Here is a 17135-nt window from a genome sequence, read left to right on the forward strand (position 1 = left end):
AATTGTCTGAGGTTGCTTTACAAAAGAAGAGCAAAAGCAGCTCCTTATGAATGGCACAAAAGCACATGTTCCTTACAGGGATAAGAGAATGCTTTCTTCCATCCCAAAGACCTGCACCATTTTCAGTAATTAAAAAGTTGAAATTCCTAAATTTTGAATCTCCAACTCACGCAAAATTCACTTCTTGCTACCCACATCAAAACTGTTCCAGATCCTAGCTCTTGAGAAATTAAAGTCGCTTAAATCCCACAATCATGCTCCGCACTGATAACTGACATCGCCGGCTCTTCTAGCCAGGATTAGAAAGGTGTGTTCTATCTAAGCATTGAAGGAATTTTACTCAGATGGGTGGCAATTATCCAAATTAGAACATGGCCATTTGTTTGAAGATCATGAATGTTTTAAATTATACTTTAAGTTCTAGGGTACATGTGCACAATGTGCAGGTTTGTTACATATGTACACATGTGCCATGTTGGTGTGCTGCACCCATTAACTCGTGATGATGAAATATTTTTACTTTCAATTGAGTCTGGCATTGATTTAATCAATACCCCCTCACAGCCACTGATAAATTTTCACAAGCCACCAATTCTAAAATGACTGGAAAGCATAAACAGCAGCGAGGAAAACATTAGATATCATCAGATCTGGCATATCGCTTCTTCCTGGATGCCTCCTACAAGCTCCAGTATAATCCCTGAATCCACAGTTGATGGTGAATCTTACCAAGGTTATGTTACAATTTCTAATGAAGAAGCTCCATTTTGATGCCTCCACCGTGTTGTCAGTCAACAGTACGTGTTCTCCAATTCTCTCCCTCTGGAGCCGAGCGGTAAACGCAGTCTCTTAAACCTCACTAGCAAAGTCCTTCTCAATCAGGTCTCAATTTCCTCAGCCTCTTAGGGATCGCCTCTCTCATAGGAAATTTTTCTTCCCCCCACATTGAAATTCTCACCACTTCCCAGACAAATCATGTCTGCTGGGTACTCTATGCCTCTAGGAAGCCATGCAGCCAAAGTCACCTTCTTTGTAAATCTTTTCCAAATCCTCTCAAACATATTTCATTCTTTCCTCCTCAGAGCTACCATAGCAGCGGCTACTCAAATCCACTGTCTTGTACTTATTAACTCGCAATTTTATCCCTCCACACCAGGAGTTCCTCCATGTCTCATCTGTATTCTGCTCCTTTGTCATCGTACGCTAGCCTGGGTTTCCAGATTTTAAGAGAAACTCCAGTGATTCCCGAGCCTAAGTATGAATATATATCAGTGACTGTTTAAATATATATATATATCCTACTATGCAGAACTTCTGGTAGAGAGACAACCAGAAAAATAGTTAAGGACCGGAGATATTTTGAATGCGAATGGTGAAAGAATGTAAGATGCTACCAAAGATTAAAGCTCCCAAGAAAGAGAAATTTCACTGAACAACAGGTGCAGTTATTGTAAGATAAAATTGATGGACTATTAAGGAAAAGTGTAGACTCTGGCTCTCCTGCTGGGTAGGGTAGAAAGTATATATTTTTCACTAACATAGTCTGTGAAAGACCAAAAGAAGCTGAGGCAAGTTTGATTTGCCACCTGATTCATGATAGAATACCTTCCTATCAGACCAGGTAGTTAGGACTGGGTACTAAAGACACTTATAAAAATAATTAACTGCAATGAGCTAAACTTCACTTAAGTTGAAAGATGTGGCTCATTTGTGGAAGCAGTAATATGTTGTTTTTGTGAATGTTTACACATCATCAGCCAAGCAGAGGTCTACAGTAGATAAGTGTCAGGAACAGTAGTTAAAAATTGAATTTCAAGGCTCCAAGAGAAAGTTAAAAATTAAAAGTGGGATGCAAATCAGGCTATGCTGGTTTTAATAATCTATTCCACTTGAATTTCATCAGGCTGTTCTTTATGTCTTTAAAGGTTTTGCCAATATATTTATATCAACAACATAGTTCTGATGTTGTATGGGGGAAAAAACAGCAGAAAGATCAATAGCTGCTATACCACACACATTATATTATTAAATAGCTCACTTGGCAGCTATTGACACAAAGTGCTTCAAAGGATAAAAGTAATTTACCTCAAGTGCTCCAAAGCCAACTATACCGCCTTCATAGAAATGAGTTTCTGAAAAAGCTCTTAGATTTTGTTGTTGTTATGTTCCATTTTTAAAGCAACCAACTTAGGTTAATCAAAAATCATCATGGGATTCCTGAGTGGTTTCTGTATGTCCTAGGACACTGTATCTCTCCCATGGTGTTTAAGCACCAGTTACATTTGCCTGCATAAATATTGCTCTGCTAGTCATTACTTTTCTTCTACAAGTTCATCTCTCAGAAGAACTGAGCCAATATTCAGTGCTGATCAGTGGCAAGTACCAAAGGCTTAAGAATTGTTGAGCCACTTACTAAAGGCTCTTACCAAAGAAATCTAGATTTAATAACCGTTTATAAGAAATAAAGTCCTCACCTTGGGGATAGCCAACAAAATTGACTTATGCCCTCCTGAAAAGCGGTCTAATACATTTTCATGACCTTTCTTTTCCTTCCTGGCTCATAAAGAACACTCCAGAGCCCCCTTTTCATATACACGAGTGCACAACAAAGATAATCTTTGTTGCATACTAATGGGACAGAAAATGTAAAGAGCGTTCCTTTCTTATTTTTAATAAGGGTAATTAAATTCTATCCATCCCCCCCTTTGCACAGAATCTCTTTGAATGCACTTTCTTCATTAAATTTTCATGAGAAACATCACAATGTAACAGATTCAAATAGCCAGAGCCGTTACACGTTGACAGTTGTGGCTTGTTTCCAATTTGACTGTCAGGTATTTGGCAATAAAACTCAGTATTCAACATAAAACAAACTGTAGAAATAATGAAATTTCTAATTGGAATGCTTATCTCCGTGGGTGTAGTTTAGAAGATGTTAATTGCTTTTTTCTTCATCCTCTACATTTATTAGTGATTTATATAAAACTGCCTTGACCATTTGATAATCAATTTTGACAGCTCCTCAAATGTGTGGTACCAGAAACTTGGGAATCAAATCAATATCCTTAATACCTTAACCACACAAACTTTCACAGGAAAAAGCAGCTAGCAAAAATTAACAAACTGTCAATATGCTAGTAGCTTTAAACTTTTACATGAGGTGAAAAGAAAAACATTTTGTCCTATTCATTAATGTGCTCATTAAGCTTTAAAGTGCCTTACTTATCACTGTTCCATATTAATATTCAATCATGCAGAATTAGCTACTAATTCATCAACAATTTAAATCAGACTTGACCTTCACAAAGTCATTTGGTCTGTCATTTTGAGAGGCCATTAAAGGGCAGATAACTACATACTTGTGCTTAGTGAATCATAGAGTCATACATATTTTGTTTGGAATGGCAGCTATAATAGACCTGGAAATATAGCACATTCTTTGAATCTGTTGGTGTCTTAATGAAATATGCTGATACGAAACTTTCAGTTCCATTAAGGAAAGAGAAAAAGGAATGTGAGCATTTTTCAGAGTTAACTTCCCATTGTTGTAGAACTTGTTAACAACCCTGACCTACCCAGGACTTGAAAGGAACGAATTTATGAGGAAAACAGTCTGACATTGTTTTGTAGGTAGTCATGCCTTACATATCTGTGGAATGATCAAGTAATAGGTTTTGCATAATTTCCTCAGTTAAACTGTTTTCATTGTTCATGCATAAACAATATTAATGATGCTCTTACTTTCACAAACACTGAATCTCTTCTTTGAACGGAAGCCAGGAAATTCTAAATTGCTTGCTAAGGCTACAGGCCCCTTCCAAGGTGGTCCTAAGTAGCCCTTCTTGCCTAATCTTGCTAGGGCTCTTGCTGCGTGAATTCAACCAGACTAGTCCTTTGACTCTAATCCCAACTGATTTAAATAAGTCTTTAATAAAGAACTGTTTGCCATGGTCTTTGGAAAAATCCCAATTTTTAAGATTAACACAAATATGTTTATGAAGAAAAAGCATGTCAATTACATCAACGGTATGCTTCTTCAAGTGCAGTATTTAAAAATTTGGCAAGTATACTTGAACACTTAGATATCATTGACAATACAGAGGTTTGGCAGTAATGGCAGTACAATAAAACAAAAACACAATGTGGATGAAGAGACAAGCAGCTGTTATCATGAAGCATTCATCCCCTGGAATTACTTTTCTAAGTTTCAAACAGTTCAGAGTAGCTCGTCTTTAAAAGTCCCCAACTACTGTTATCAATAAACCCTAATAATAGTCAATATATAAGTGTGAACTCTTACAAGCTCACAGGAGGGGGTGGAGCTATTTGTTATTTCCTTTGTAATCTTTTCAATGTTCAACAAATACTCACAATTAGACATTTTTATGATGCTTTGACAATTACTTTCTCAGCACTCACTCATGAAACATCTCTCAATCCTCCTGGAATGTCATTCATTGAAATACCATTCCTCAATGCCATTCATTGAAACAGCCATTCTTCAACTATTTGTGACTACACATTTGGCCTCCTTGATTTGAGTATCAGTCTATTAAGAGGCAAAACCATCTTATAGTCTCTCTCTCTTTTTTTTTTTTTTTTTTTTTTTTTTAGTGTCATAAGGAGTATTAGACTTAAAGACTTATAAAAATGGCTGTTTGTGACTTTGTTTTCACAATCTTTAGTTTTATCTGTCAGCAAGTGATTTTCCTCCCATTGAAAATACACAATTTATGCTTTCCTTCCTTAATTTATCACAGTTGCCATGTAAGAAGCACACAATTTAGTTCTTGCTTTCTTCATTTTACAGGAGTGTTTCCCTCATATATTGGTTGTAAGTTCCTATGTGTCAAAAGCATGACATGACAAAACCACAGGTAAAAACACAATGAACCTGAAAAGAACACAATAGAGTATTATCTATATTCTACTGTTATTCTATCTATAGAATAATGGTGGAATTCTTCGTGTTCAAACTAATGGCTGAAAAATAAAAAGCCCAGAAGTGAACTACTCAGTTTTTTGTTGAGGCAAACACTGTGGGTCTTCCTTCACTGACAGGAATAAAGATTTCTAAGTCACTGGGTATCTTATGGTCTGAGGCATTTATATACTCTCACAGAACAAGAGTGATTTCTTTTCTTTGAAGGGTGGAAAGACTGAGTGAGAAAAGTTTTCAATAACATAAGAAAACAAGGAAAATGATAGACTAAATATGCAGCATATTTTTAAAATGAAAGTCCTAGCTGATCATATATATACATATATATGAAGCCTATATCTATGATATATATGAAGATATATATGACATATACATGAAGATATATATGGGCTTCATATATATGTATGGGCTTACATATATATAAACATGTATGGGCATATATATATATACACACACACACACACACGGACTTTTTCACCTGTCAGAGAATCAGTACTGTTCTATGCAGCAGAAAGTCAGTGGATTTTTATACTTAAGAAAAAGTACAAACTTTCTTGGAAAATTAAAATACATATTGGTCTTAAGGTGGTCAAATAAGGTAGATAAGATACTATAAAATATTTTATGAACGTTACACTATATATTGAAACAAGAAGATAATTTGAACTATTAGTTCTAAAAATCTACTGGATAGTCAATAGAAGGCATCATTCATTCTACAAATATTTATTGAAGGCCTCCTTTGTGCTGGACTGGGCCAGGCACTGGGTATGAAGTAATCTAGAGAATCTCTATATTGTTGTGATTTAATTGTATCCGCAGGATAATTAGCTTCTTTGAAAGTAATAATAGTACCAAGCACATACACAGGAGGATTGAATTAGATAATGCATTAAATATGCCTAGTGCTGCCTGGCACTAGTGTCTGGCATCTAGTAAAATACTAGCATATATGTACTTGCTTTATCCCAAGCTCCAGCAATAGATCTAAAGGGATCAGAGGCATGAGACTCTAAGGCTTGATAAAACAAGAAGTGCAGCATAAACTGCAAATGAGAAAATATTCTATGTAAATCATAAAAAAACAGGGATTATCTAGACATGCAACTAAATTTAAAGGGTAGTGTTTGTGCCAAGTAATCTCTTTAAAGCTAATAAATGCCCTCTTTTCCCTTTGAACAAGATTTTAGGCTCCTTGATTAATCAACAGTACAAACAAATAAAATTCCTATTGTCAGAGGATTTCTTCCTAAAAATGAATTTTAAAAATAGCTCTAAATATCTGGGATGTCAAAGGTTGTTGTGAACGACTGAAAAGAGTGGAACCAACTGCTTTTCCCTGTATCATGGCAGGCATTTTTCTTTTAATTATTCAGGGAAGGGGAATTAAGTATTCCTCGTCCTGGGGAGTAGGTCATGTTAAGAAGCCTATATGGTTTTCTTAAAGAAAATAATTTTTTAAAAGATGATACCAAGAAGTCAGAGTTTTGTTTTTTCATCTCAAAAGTTTCTTAACATTCAGAAAATAACTGGGGAAAATTATATAAATCAAGAAACACCTCTGTACAAAGTCTCCAAAAGCTAGTTCTAACAGCTCCATTCATTTTTCAGCTCTGGAGATGGAAATTCTCTCAATGAGATTTGTCTAATGTGATGTTCTTACTAAACCCCACCTTTAACAGAATGGAATTTAATAAGAATATCATATTAAACAAATTTAAAATTGTACATACTACAAAGCACTATAATGGCCAGTATCTCTAAAATACAAATATTTGAACGTTATTAGAGTTCCTTGAGGTAAATAAGGATGGTATCATTATCATTTTTTGTGGCTACAAAACAAAGACTCAGTAATATTGTTATTTTTTCATATCCTACATGTAGTAAAAAAAAAAAATTAAAGTCTTTCAGCTCTAGATTTGGTGTCTTTTTATTGTGTCATGTTTCCTCTACACAAATTGCTATTCTTCAAATAAATCTTCATCACATAGTGATGAAACTCTTAGTCAGAGTCAACTCATGATGAATGGGACAACAAAAAAGTTTGAATACTTGGTCATTCTTTACTTTTATGCTTTAAGCAGCATGGACTAGATACGCAAGTTCCATGGGATGTAATAACACTTTAAAAATAGATCTACATTTAAAAATCCACACATATACATATATACATACATATATATGTATATGCACACACACATATATACATATACACACACATATATACGTATGTATATGTATATATACTTACATATGTGTGTATATATAGGCTTCTCATTCCCTCAGGATTGGTACTAGAAGCGAGAGAATTCTGCCGTGTCTGTTAGCCAGTACAAGGTAGATGAGAAATGGAAGAGCATGAAAAGGCTGATAAATGTCAAGTAATTTTCCTAGAGAGCTGAGATTCAGTACTGTGCCTATACCTTTAGCCCTTCTGTAATTTCTATTTAATTATCTAGGAAGGGCTGTCAATGGTGGGCCTTCTGCCATGAGCAGACACCAAAAATCAGTAGGGAGACCAGAAAAGCAGATATAAATAGACCTAACATATCTACCCTACGAATTTGGGCCACAAGGTCCCTCTTCTGTTATATAGGACTAATAATGACTACTCCAAAGCTTTGTCTGGACAGGGAGACAGATCAGTGTCTCAGAGGCCAGAAGGCAGAAGATTATCATTGGTGCATTTGCTACTTTGTTGAACAATGAGTTTTCAAGTCATTATATTTCAAAATGAATCACAGTATCAGGCTACAAACAAGAACCACCATTTTCTTTCCAGAATACAGTCCTTGAAGAAGAGAAAAAAACATTCTTTTCTTAAAGGAAACAGTGTAAATAAAGCTTTTATTTTCACCATTCCAGATGGCAGCAGGGTATAATTTGTACTGTGTTGACATCATGACCATTATTATTCAAAGTCAATTTTCCTGTAAGTGAATTGAATAAGGGACTGAAAACAGAAAAATAAAGAGCAAAGAAATAAAAGCCAAATCGATGTTTCCTAGCAAAGTTGGGCTCTTGGGCCATTATCAAAATGTTATGCATATGAATAAAATTGAAAAAAATCATATAAATAAAGTAGTTTCTAATTACAAATCAAATGCTAGTCCAGTCAGAAAGAAACTATATAAAGCAGGAAAAAAACTGCCAGTTAATACATGACATTCCAAATGGAATATGTAATAAATATAAGATCTGTTCCCAAAAAAGTAATTATGAACAAGATACAATAATTTTTTGCCACGGTCCTCTTTGCAAGTTATTACATACAGATAGTATGCTTGTCTTAATATGGCTATAAATCAATCAGCTAAGCTTTTATTTCAGAGTAGATTTAGGTATCTCTTAAAGGCAGTCACTGGATACAAGAGTCTCGAAAGATTTCTCATAGAATTATGCCATGCAGGAATAGAAAATTGGACATTGATAAGCTAAGAGCCTCATTAGCAGCTACTAAATATTCAGCATACCAACCAGCTACCCACAGAGCATTCCAGAGCAAAGCTCCATTTTATGAAATATTCCTCACATTTTGAGGAGTTTGCAAGGCACTCCTGGCAGAGAATAAAACAAACTGTTTAGAAGCAATGTATGCAATTATCCTACAAATTACAAAGTAATGTCTACATAGCAGAACATAAACCCCAGTTAGATTTAATTATGATTTGTCTAAATGTGGTAGCTCCAATATTACATTCCATTAAGTTAAGGCATACTGTTATTAGTACTTGGCCTTAGCAAATGATTACCCTTTTCGTGATTCATAATCAAATAAATTCATTGAGAAAAAAAGAAGCACCTTCTCCTCCTACCTAGCAACATTATTAATACCTGAACATTTAAGTAAATACTTAGGAATCAGGGAAACACATTTATTCCCTTCTTTGGGCTTCATTTAGATAAAATCCAATATCCATCCACTTTCACAAATCTCATTATTCCCTGTCAATTTATATTTAGCAACAAGCAGGTATCATTATACTCACCCTTTATATCCATACAAATGTTTACCTTACTTTGAATATTCAAATAATTAACCACTTTACAGAAATGTATATTTAAATCATACAGTGAATTTTATTATTTTTAGAAAATAATTTTTTTATTCTTGTTTTTTAGAAAAAGAGGCACAAAGACAAAAATAGTAAACATGGAAAGAGACTTGGGTTTGGATCCTGCATCCATTATTTGTTAGCTTTGTAGAAAGTTACAAACCAACAAGCTCAATCAAAAGAGACTACAAAAAACATTCAATGTGGTTGCTTCACCATATTTTGGGAAATGCAAATTTTCTAAGCCATCAAATGTTATAAAAAAGGAAAATCAGAATCAATTGTGTAGTGCTGGATTGGAACTAATAGTATTGGTGTGAACACCTATTTTTAAATATATATATGTACATTTGTATATATATGACATATACATACTATACTATATATATCATTTTAAATATATGTATACATTAATATATATATGACTTGTAAATGAGTATGCATACACAAATACACATTCTTTATATAAACTTACCAAACATATCTTCCCTAGCTGAGCCAAGAGAGGCTGGGAGAAGTAATACCCAAGAGCAGTGGTCACACCTTATATTCAGATCTTGGTTTCTAAATACCATTCTCCAGTGAAAGGAAACACTTTCCTTTCGGAAAGCTTCCCTTCAGAAAACTCCTTAGAGAAATCACTGATTCCAGTTAGGACTGGGACAAGGAAAGAATGAGACACACCTGGAATTATTCTGTTGTATAAGAAAATACTCATAGAATGAAAGGTATATACTAAATGTACACAGAAGCCAGCGTAAAGGGCTCTTATTGACCAAATATGGGACAATTTGAACAACAAAATTTAAAAAGACAATATTAACAAGTTGTAACACACTAAATAAAATAAAGGCATGCATCCATACTGATATAAATAACTGAGTAAATTAAAAGTTTCAGGGGAAATAGTATCTTTACATAGTATCAAAGGGACTCCCTACATAAATTTATTAAATACAAAGAAAGCACTCTGTGAGAGATTAAGTGATGGGGAAAGTCTTAAGCATCTCCTAAATTTACAGTATGCAATTAGAAACTAAAAATGATGCTCCTTATGCTGCTGCGGATGCCAATGATAATAATTTTAAAAATGGTGCTCCCATTTACATGATTTTGCTGTATTCTAAGCACTGTCATAGTCCTAAAAATACCATTAAAGACAAATAATTTTGAAGTTTTTAATTTAAAAATATTTAAAATAAAATATGTAAAGAAAAATTAGTAACTTTACATTGGAGAAGGCTCACAGAAACAACCTTGATTAAAAAATCAAAGTTAATGACATCACCAATAGGATAATTCAAACTCATGTGCTGAGAAAAATATAACGTCACTTCGACAATATTCCTGGAAAAGAGTCATAACCTAAATATGACCACCAGTAAACATCAGCAAAACCCCAAACAAGAACATTTTGTTAAATAACAGCCTTCTTATCTTCAAAACTATCATGGTCAGAAATGTCCAAGAAAGACTGAGAAACTCTTCCAGGCTGACAAGTACAAAATATAATTCTGAACTGGAGTCTCTGTGGAAAATTAGAAAAACTTGAACAGGGATAATTGGTGAAATGCAAGTAAGAACAACTGGCAAAATGTGATTGAAAGTGAATGGGGATCCAAGAATTAGATGGCTATGATGCATCAATGTTTACTCCCTGATTTTGTTAGTTCCATTGTAGTTAGGAAGGAGAATGCCTTGTTTGTATAAACCTGAGTATTTCGGAATGATAGGCAAGGCATCATGTCAGCAATTAACTCTCAAATAGTTCAGGAAAAATAAGTTCTTTGTACTGTAGTTTCTATTTTTCTATAAGATTGGGATCATTTCAAAATTTTAAACTATATAGAAGTAAACTGTTATAATTAATTCATATTATCAGAAATACATAGACTTATTCCCATAGAAAGCTTGTGGGTAGCTAGATATACTCAAGCATTGTTTTCCCAACTCTGACAAACATTCTTAATATTTTACTTTATTTGAGGCCCTCTTGAACACCATGACTATTTAAATGACATTCCAATTGTTATTACCAATTTTACACAAATGATGACAATATCTGAAAAAAGTTAGCTCTAAAAATACGTGAATTCATATAAAATTAAGACATAAGTATTTAATTACAATGAACAAAACTGAGTGATACTCAAGAGCAAGGTGCAAGCTCATGAAAAGAAAATGTGAGAAATCAATATTCTAATAACATAATGGACATTTATGATTTTATTTAGAGTAATGATAAAGTCTGATAAAAGTATAAGATAGAAGACAAACTTTTTGAGGGTCTTCCTTCCAATTAAAACATAATTAACTTAAGACTCAGAATAGCTTCCGAAATCCAAATTTTTTTTTTTTAAGCCAAACTTCCAAAAATTTTAGAAACAATCCACCTTCCCCTCAGCTCATCACAGCTCTCTCCTCCTGGAACAAGAACACATTCAAGAAAATGCTTGTGACCCTCTAGTCTTTAATAATGTAAGGGAATGGGAGCAAGAGGAACAAAATAAAGTGACTCAGATATGTCTAAAGAACTTTTCTGAAAAGAGCATTTCACTATTTTACCATATTCAGTAACAGTTTTTATCGTTTTAAAGGCAAACTGTGGTAGGTATTTGTTTTATCTGACGGAATAAAATTGATTCTGAAAACAGAGGTAATGGTAGTTTTCTTTAGAGGGTGTCTTGAAAGATAAAAAGATCAAAATCTTTAAACATCAAACATCACATATAAAATGTTTCACTGAAAAAAAATGAAAACTACAGGAACACATGAATAAGCAGTTAAAAATAACTTATATGTCTCAGAATGTATTATAGATCTATGGAGAAACATTTCCCATAAATGCAAACAATTTTCTATATTTATATGGCAAAATTCAGTCTGAATTTAACACCAAAGAAAAACCAAATGGAATTAGGTTTTTTGTTTTGTTTTTTCATAGACAGGGTCTTGCTCTGTCACTCAGGCTGGACTGCAATGGTGCAATCATAGTTCACTGCAGCGTCAACCTCCCAGGCTGAAGTGATCCTTCCACCTCAGCCTCCAGAGTAGCTGGGACTATAGGGATGTGCCACAATGCCTGGCTAAATTCTTTTTATTTTTCATAGAGATGGTTCTCACTAAGTTGCCCAGGCTAGCCTCAAATTCCTGAGTTCAAGTGACTCTCTATCAAAAGAATATCATATATAAAAGCAAACACAGGATAGAAATGTATTCACTATGCTTTGAAATACCAAAAATATTAAGAAGCTATTCAACAGGAGTTCAGACATCTGGAAAATAACCAAATCGAAGTAAAACTACCCCAAAATGGCCAAAACCACTACCAAAAGTTCCATGAATGAAATCCCTTATCTTTTACAACTAGATAGAAGAGTTGTCAAGCATCCACATAAATTCTAAAACCTTGACTTTCTTCTTCAATAAAAGCAGCAAATTAGAAGAAGGGTTTCAGGCAAAACCTGAGGGCATACATAAAGGATTGCGATCTTTTTCCTAAAAGCAAATGAAAGGAGAGAAAGGTTTTAAAGCTAGATACAAGTGTACGGGCACTTCAGTGCTTGCAGGCATGTGCATTGGGAGGGTATGTCACTTACCACAAAATTGGCATTTTAAAAAAATGCCTTTTTAACTGCAGTATGAAAAATGCATTGAGGCAAAGCAAAAAATAAGAATAAAGTGATGAGGCATGTTGGCATGTTATTTAGGATAGTACTGAGATGGCCCAGTGGCAACATAAACTTACATCAGGAAGTAGTAAAGGAAATAGGGAGAAGTGGAAAAAGTTCAGAATAATTTGAATGTCAATTTTACAAGGGTTGGTAATATTCTGAAGATGAGGAATGAAGGAGAATTATCAGGGATGGCTTTCTAAAATGTTATGATTGTTTGCATATGTTTTCAGTCATGTCTTCCCTTGGGGAACAATGTCATGTATTTGAGGCACTCATGAAGCCGACAGTATGCCTCAATGAAGGACTCTCACCAACAGAGCTGCCTCTGGATGGAGCACAGCACTAAGTACAAAGCAAGTATCTGTCAGTTGAACACTGATGCACCTTTTCCTTCAGGAACTAGCAAAAGAGGCTGGGTATAGTAAGCCATTTGCTTCCTTATCTGCTTTGTCTCAGGATGAAGGCAAGAAATGTCGGCTTCAGCCTACATACGTGAGCTCAGCATCCTCACTACAGATGTGCCAGAAGTTTCCTGGGAGCCAGTCTAGAATGGGTTGTAAATACCACAGATTTGCATCAATTTTCTCCACTAATAGCTCAATTCCCACAATTTGAAGACAGTTGAGCATGCCAGGGTAGTTTCTCTCTAGCCAGAAAAGAAACTCACAAAATATGAAGAGTATGACAGCCAATGGTCTCCTAAATTAGAGGAAGAATAATTTGAGTTGTTGTCCTATGAAGACATGAAATTAAGAATCTCCTTATAGATAACTCACGGCTGTCACATTTTAATATACAACATGCCAATTAAATAGATACAAGTCTCCAATGATAAGATGATACTCAGAATCGATGTAATAAAACCTTTTTCTTACATAGTGAAAACAACCCAGAGTTGCTTATTTTCATTTAGTTGTAATAGGCTGACATTGTTATAAATTTGGGAAATATACGTAATCTCTAATTCTTAACAAAGTGACAGCAAATTGACAAGAAAAAAAGTTATCTCAGCCTTGAATTCACTGACATGGCAAGGCGACAACCCACCCATCCCCCCACAGCCATGAGTGGATGGTTTTGATGCTTACCACAAAATTAATGCCCCTTCAAGTGCTCAGCGATGATGGCTATGAGGCTATTGAGTAAATAATGTGTGTGCATCCACTAAAGGAAGGAAGAACGTGTATTTCAGCCACTGATCCCTAATATAACCAATGCTATTTAAGTGTTTGTTGCTATAAAGATAAAATATTATGCAGTACAGCTTTGTAAATTATACATGACAGGTTTTGTGAGTAAATTATAGTTACATGAGCACACGTTGTCATTTTTCAGGAATTAACTCAGAAGAAGATAAAATATAATCAAGAATGTTTCCCCAGTGAGAAAAAGACACTTTCTTCTTTTCTTTTTGAGACAGAGTCTTGTTCTGTTATCCAGGCTAGAGCGCAACGGCATGGTCTAGGCTCACTGCAACCTCTGCCTCCTGGGTTCAAGTGATTCTTCTGCCTCAGCCTCCCGAGTAGCTAGACTACAGGTGCATATCACCATACCAGGCTAATTTTTCTATTTTTAGTAGAGACGGGGTTTCACCATGTTGGCCAGGCTGGTCTCAAACCCCTGACTTCATGATCTGCCCACCTAGGCCTCCCAAAATGCTGGAGTTACAGGCATGAGCCACCACACCTGGCCAAAACATTTTTAATTTAGTTTTATTTTAATGGATATCATAGTCCACCATAGTACTAGTTTTTGGGGGTTGAAGGCTCATAGACTTCCATTTGCTGGGAACCTACTGGGCATATCACATGCATTAGGTTGGTGCAAAAGTAAGGTTTTGCCATTACTTTTTTTTTCTTTTTTTGAGACAGAGTCCTGTTTTGTTGCACAGTTTGGAGGGCAGTGGTGCCATCTTGGCTCACTGCAACTTCCACCTCCCAGGTTCAAGCAATTCTTCTGCCTCAGCCTCCCGAGTGATCTCAAACTCCCGACCCGCAGTGATCTGCCTGTATTGGCCTCCCAAAATGCTGGGATTACAGGCATTAACCACTGTACCCGGTCACCACTACTTTTCAATGGTAAAACAGCAATTGCTTTTGCCATTGATAAGAGCAGGAATTACCTTGCAGGGAAAAAATATATATATATTTTATTTATTTATCTATCTATCTATCTATCTATCTACCTATCTATCTATCTATTTTTTGAGACAGAGTCTCACTTTGTTGCCCAGGCTGAAGTGCAGGGGCGTTATCTCAGTTCACTGCAACCTCCACCTCCTGGGTTCCAGTGATCCTCTTGCTTCAGCCTCCCCTGTAGCTGGGATTACAGGTGCCAGCCATTGTGCCTGGCCAATTTTTGTATTTTCAGTAGAGACGGGGTTTCACCATGCTGGCCAGGCTGATCTCGAACTCCTGACCTTCAGTGATCCGCCCATATCAGCCTCCCAAAGTGCTGGGATTACAGGCGTGAGCCACCGTGCCCGGTCGCCATCACTTTCAATGGTAAAACAGCAGTTCCTTTTGTACCAACTTATACATAAGTTGTATGCTTTCTCACAGATGTAATTCTTTAAAAATAACAGCTGGGTCATACTAAAAAGCCAGCCCTTTTTTTTTTTTTTTTAATTGTCAGCAAGCACTTCTGTAGGTCCTTTCCTTCAAAGCTTAATTCACTTTCCTAAAACACGATGAGCAGGGTTTCAGAACAAAACTTTCTGGGATGTTCACTTTCCTGGTGCTTCTTAACACGATAGAGGCTTAAAAATATTCTAGCACACACAACCATAGTTTTTAAATGTTTATCTCGGTTGTGAGGAAAAAATGCAGCTAGTGATAGATACAACAAACAGTACATTGCTCCACTCTCATCTCTCACTCTCCAGAAATAACTGTTGTTGATTTTTGAATTGATTTTCTGACAGCATGGATATTATTTGTTTTAACACTTATATTTCGTCCTTGACAAAGATAATACTGTTTGTTCATACACACAGGGACACATTTCTGATCATTCAGTTTTTCATGATTCCAAATGTAACGTGTAGCAGAGTTAATCAGGGGTACCTGGACTCCAGGATCCCTAAGTTCATAAGACAAGCTGTTTTCTGGATTATTCTTCTAAAAAGTAGATCAAATGGAAAAGTTCTCAACAAAATTATTTATGAATTGTAGGATATGAGATAGTTGTGAGGAAAACCATGTCATCCTGATAAAATGTATAACATTTCCTAGAACAGTCAACTATCACAGATTTCATCACAGTGATTTTCAGAAGGCAAGGACTATACAGACCAACTGTTTTACAGTCAAAGTCATGCTCTTTGGTAAATATTCTGAAGTGTTTGACTATTTTCAATAACTGAGTGTACAGAGACATTATCTCGTTCGGTTATTAAAGTACATTATTTCTACTGATTGATTACCATTAAAAGTTCAAATGGTGTTTAAAAGAGGCCTTTTAGCTTTAAGTTGAATGAATGACATGGATACTTGTTCATAATTTCCTAATCGTTTTTCAAGTTTGAATCACTATAGCCATACTTTATGGTATAAAGTAGTCATTCCTTAATTTCCCATTAAGCCTGCTCAAGAAGAAATCCAACATACTTTATACAAACTCTAGCTAAACATAGAAGTGCTCACTTTGTCCACCTCAGTTTATCAGGTGGCTAGCCTATCCAAGCACATAATGTCACTAACCTCTTTAGTTTTCATAAGAAGACGTACCTATTTAGCCTTAACACAGATCAATGGTAACATCTGAGATGCTTCACTTAACCCACCACATAGCGCTGCTTTAATCTGTACTTATCAGGGATCTCAATCTTAAAATGACAGTCAAAACAACTTGGCCAGAGGAGTAATAATTATGAAGAATTACCTGAAATTATGCAATTCCATCCACTCCTCCACATAATATAAAAACCGATTTTGGTTAAAGGATGAGAGAGCTAGAAACCAGGACCGTTTTCTCTCATCTGCTGAAGAACAGATTAAACCGACATGCGTTTTGTTGTAATTCGACAGATTAACCTGAGGGACTTCAGCAAGCGACTGCCCTATAATGTTGTGAAGTTAAACATGCATATAATGCAGAGAATAGCCTTTACTATTTGACTATATCCTTGTTCTCAAGAACTATGGGAGAGAACTGTTCCTCTGGTTTCAGGGGAATATTATGGTTTTTCTTTCTTTCTTTCTTTTCTTTTTTTTTTTTTTGAGACAGTCTCTCTCTCTGTAGCCCAGGCTGGAGTGCAGTGGCACAATCCTGGCTCACTGCAACCTCCACCTCCCACTTTCAAGAGATTCTCCTGCCTCGGTCTCCCCAGTAGCTGAGATTACAGGCGTGTACCACGCAAAAATGCCTGGCTATTTTTTTGTATTTTTAGTAGTGACAGGGTTTCACCATGTTGGCCAGGCTGGTCTTGAACTCCTGATCTCAAGTGATCTGCCTGCC

General features: G+C 35.5%; 1 protein-coding gene across 48 annotated transcripts in view; it reads right to left on the reverse strand.

Moving 5' to 3' along the window:
- LOC105489121 (protein tyrosine phosphatase receptor type D) overlaps positions 1-17135 on the reverse strand; it is a 2338800-nt gene that overhangs the window by 216060 nt on the left and 2105605 nt on the right. Inside the window, exon 1 of one of the 48 annotated variants that reach the window (XM_071078802.1) lies at positions 730-1119. The exons of the other annotated variants lie outside the window; for them this stretch is intronic. The gene's annotated coding sequence lies outside the window, so the exon portion shown is untranslated. Of the gene's footprint in view, positions 1-729; positions 1120-17135 lie in introns of those variants that run through there. 48 annotated transcript variants of the gene reach the window in all.

Source organism: Macaca nemestrina, chromosome 14, assembly GCF_043159975.1.
Source record: "Macaca nemestrina isolate mMacNem1 chromosome 14, mMacNem.hap1, whole genome shotgun sequence".
NCBI lineage: Eukaryota > Metazoa > Chordata > Mammalia > Primates > Cercopithecidae > Macaca > Macaca nemestrina.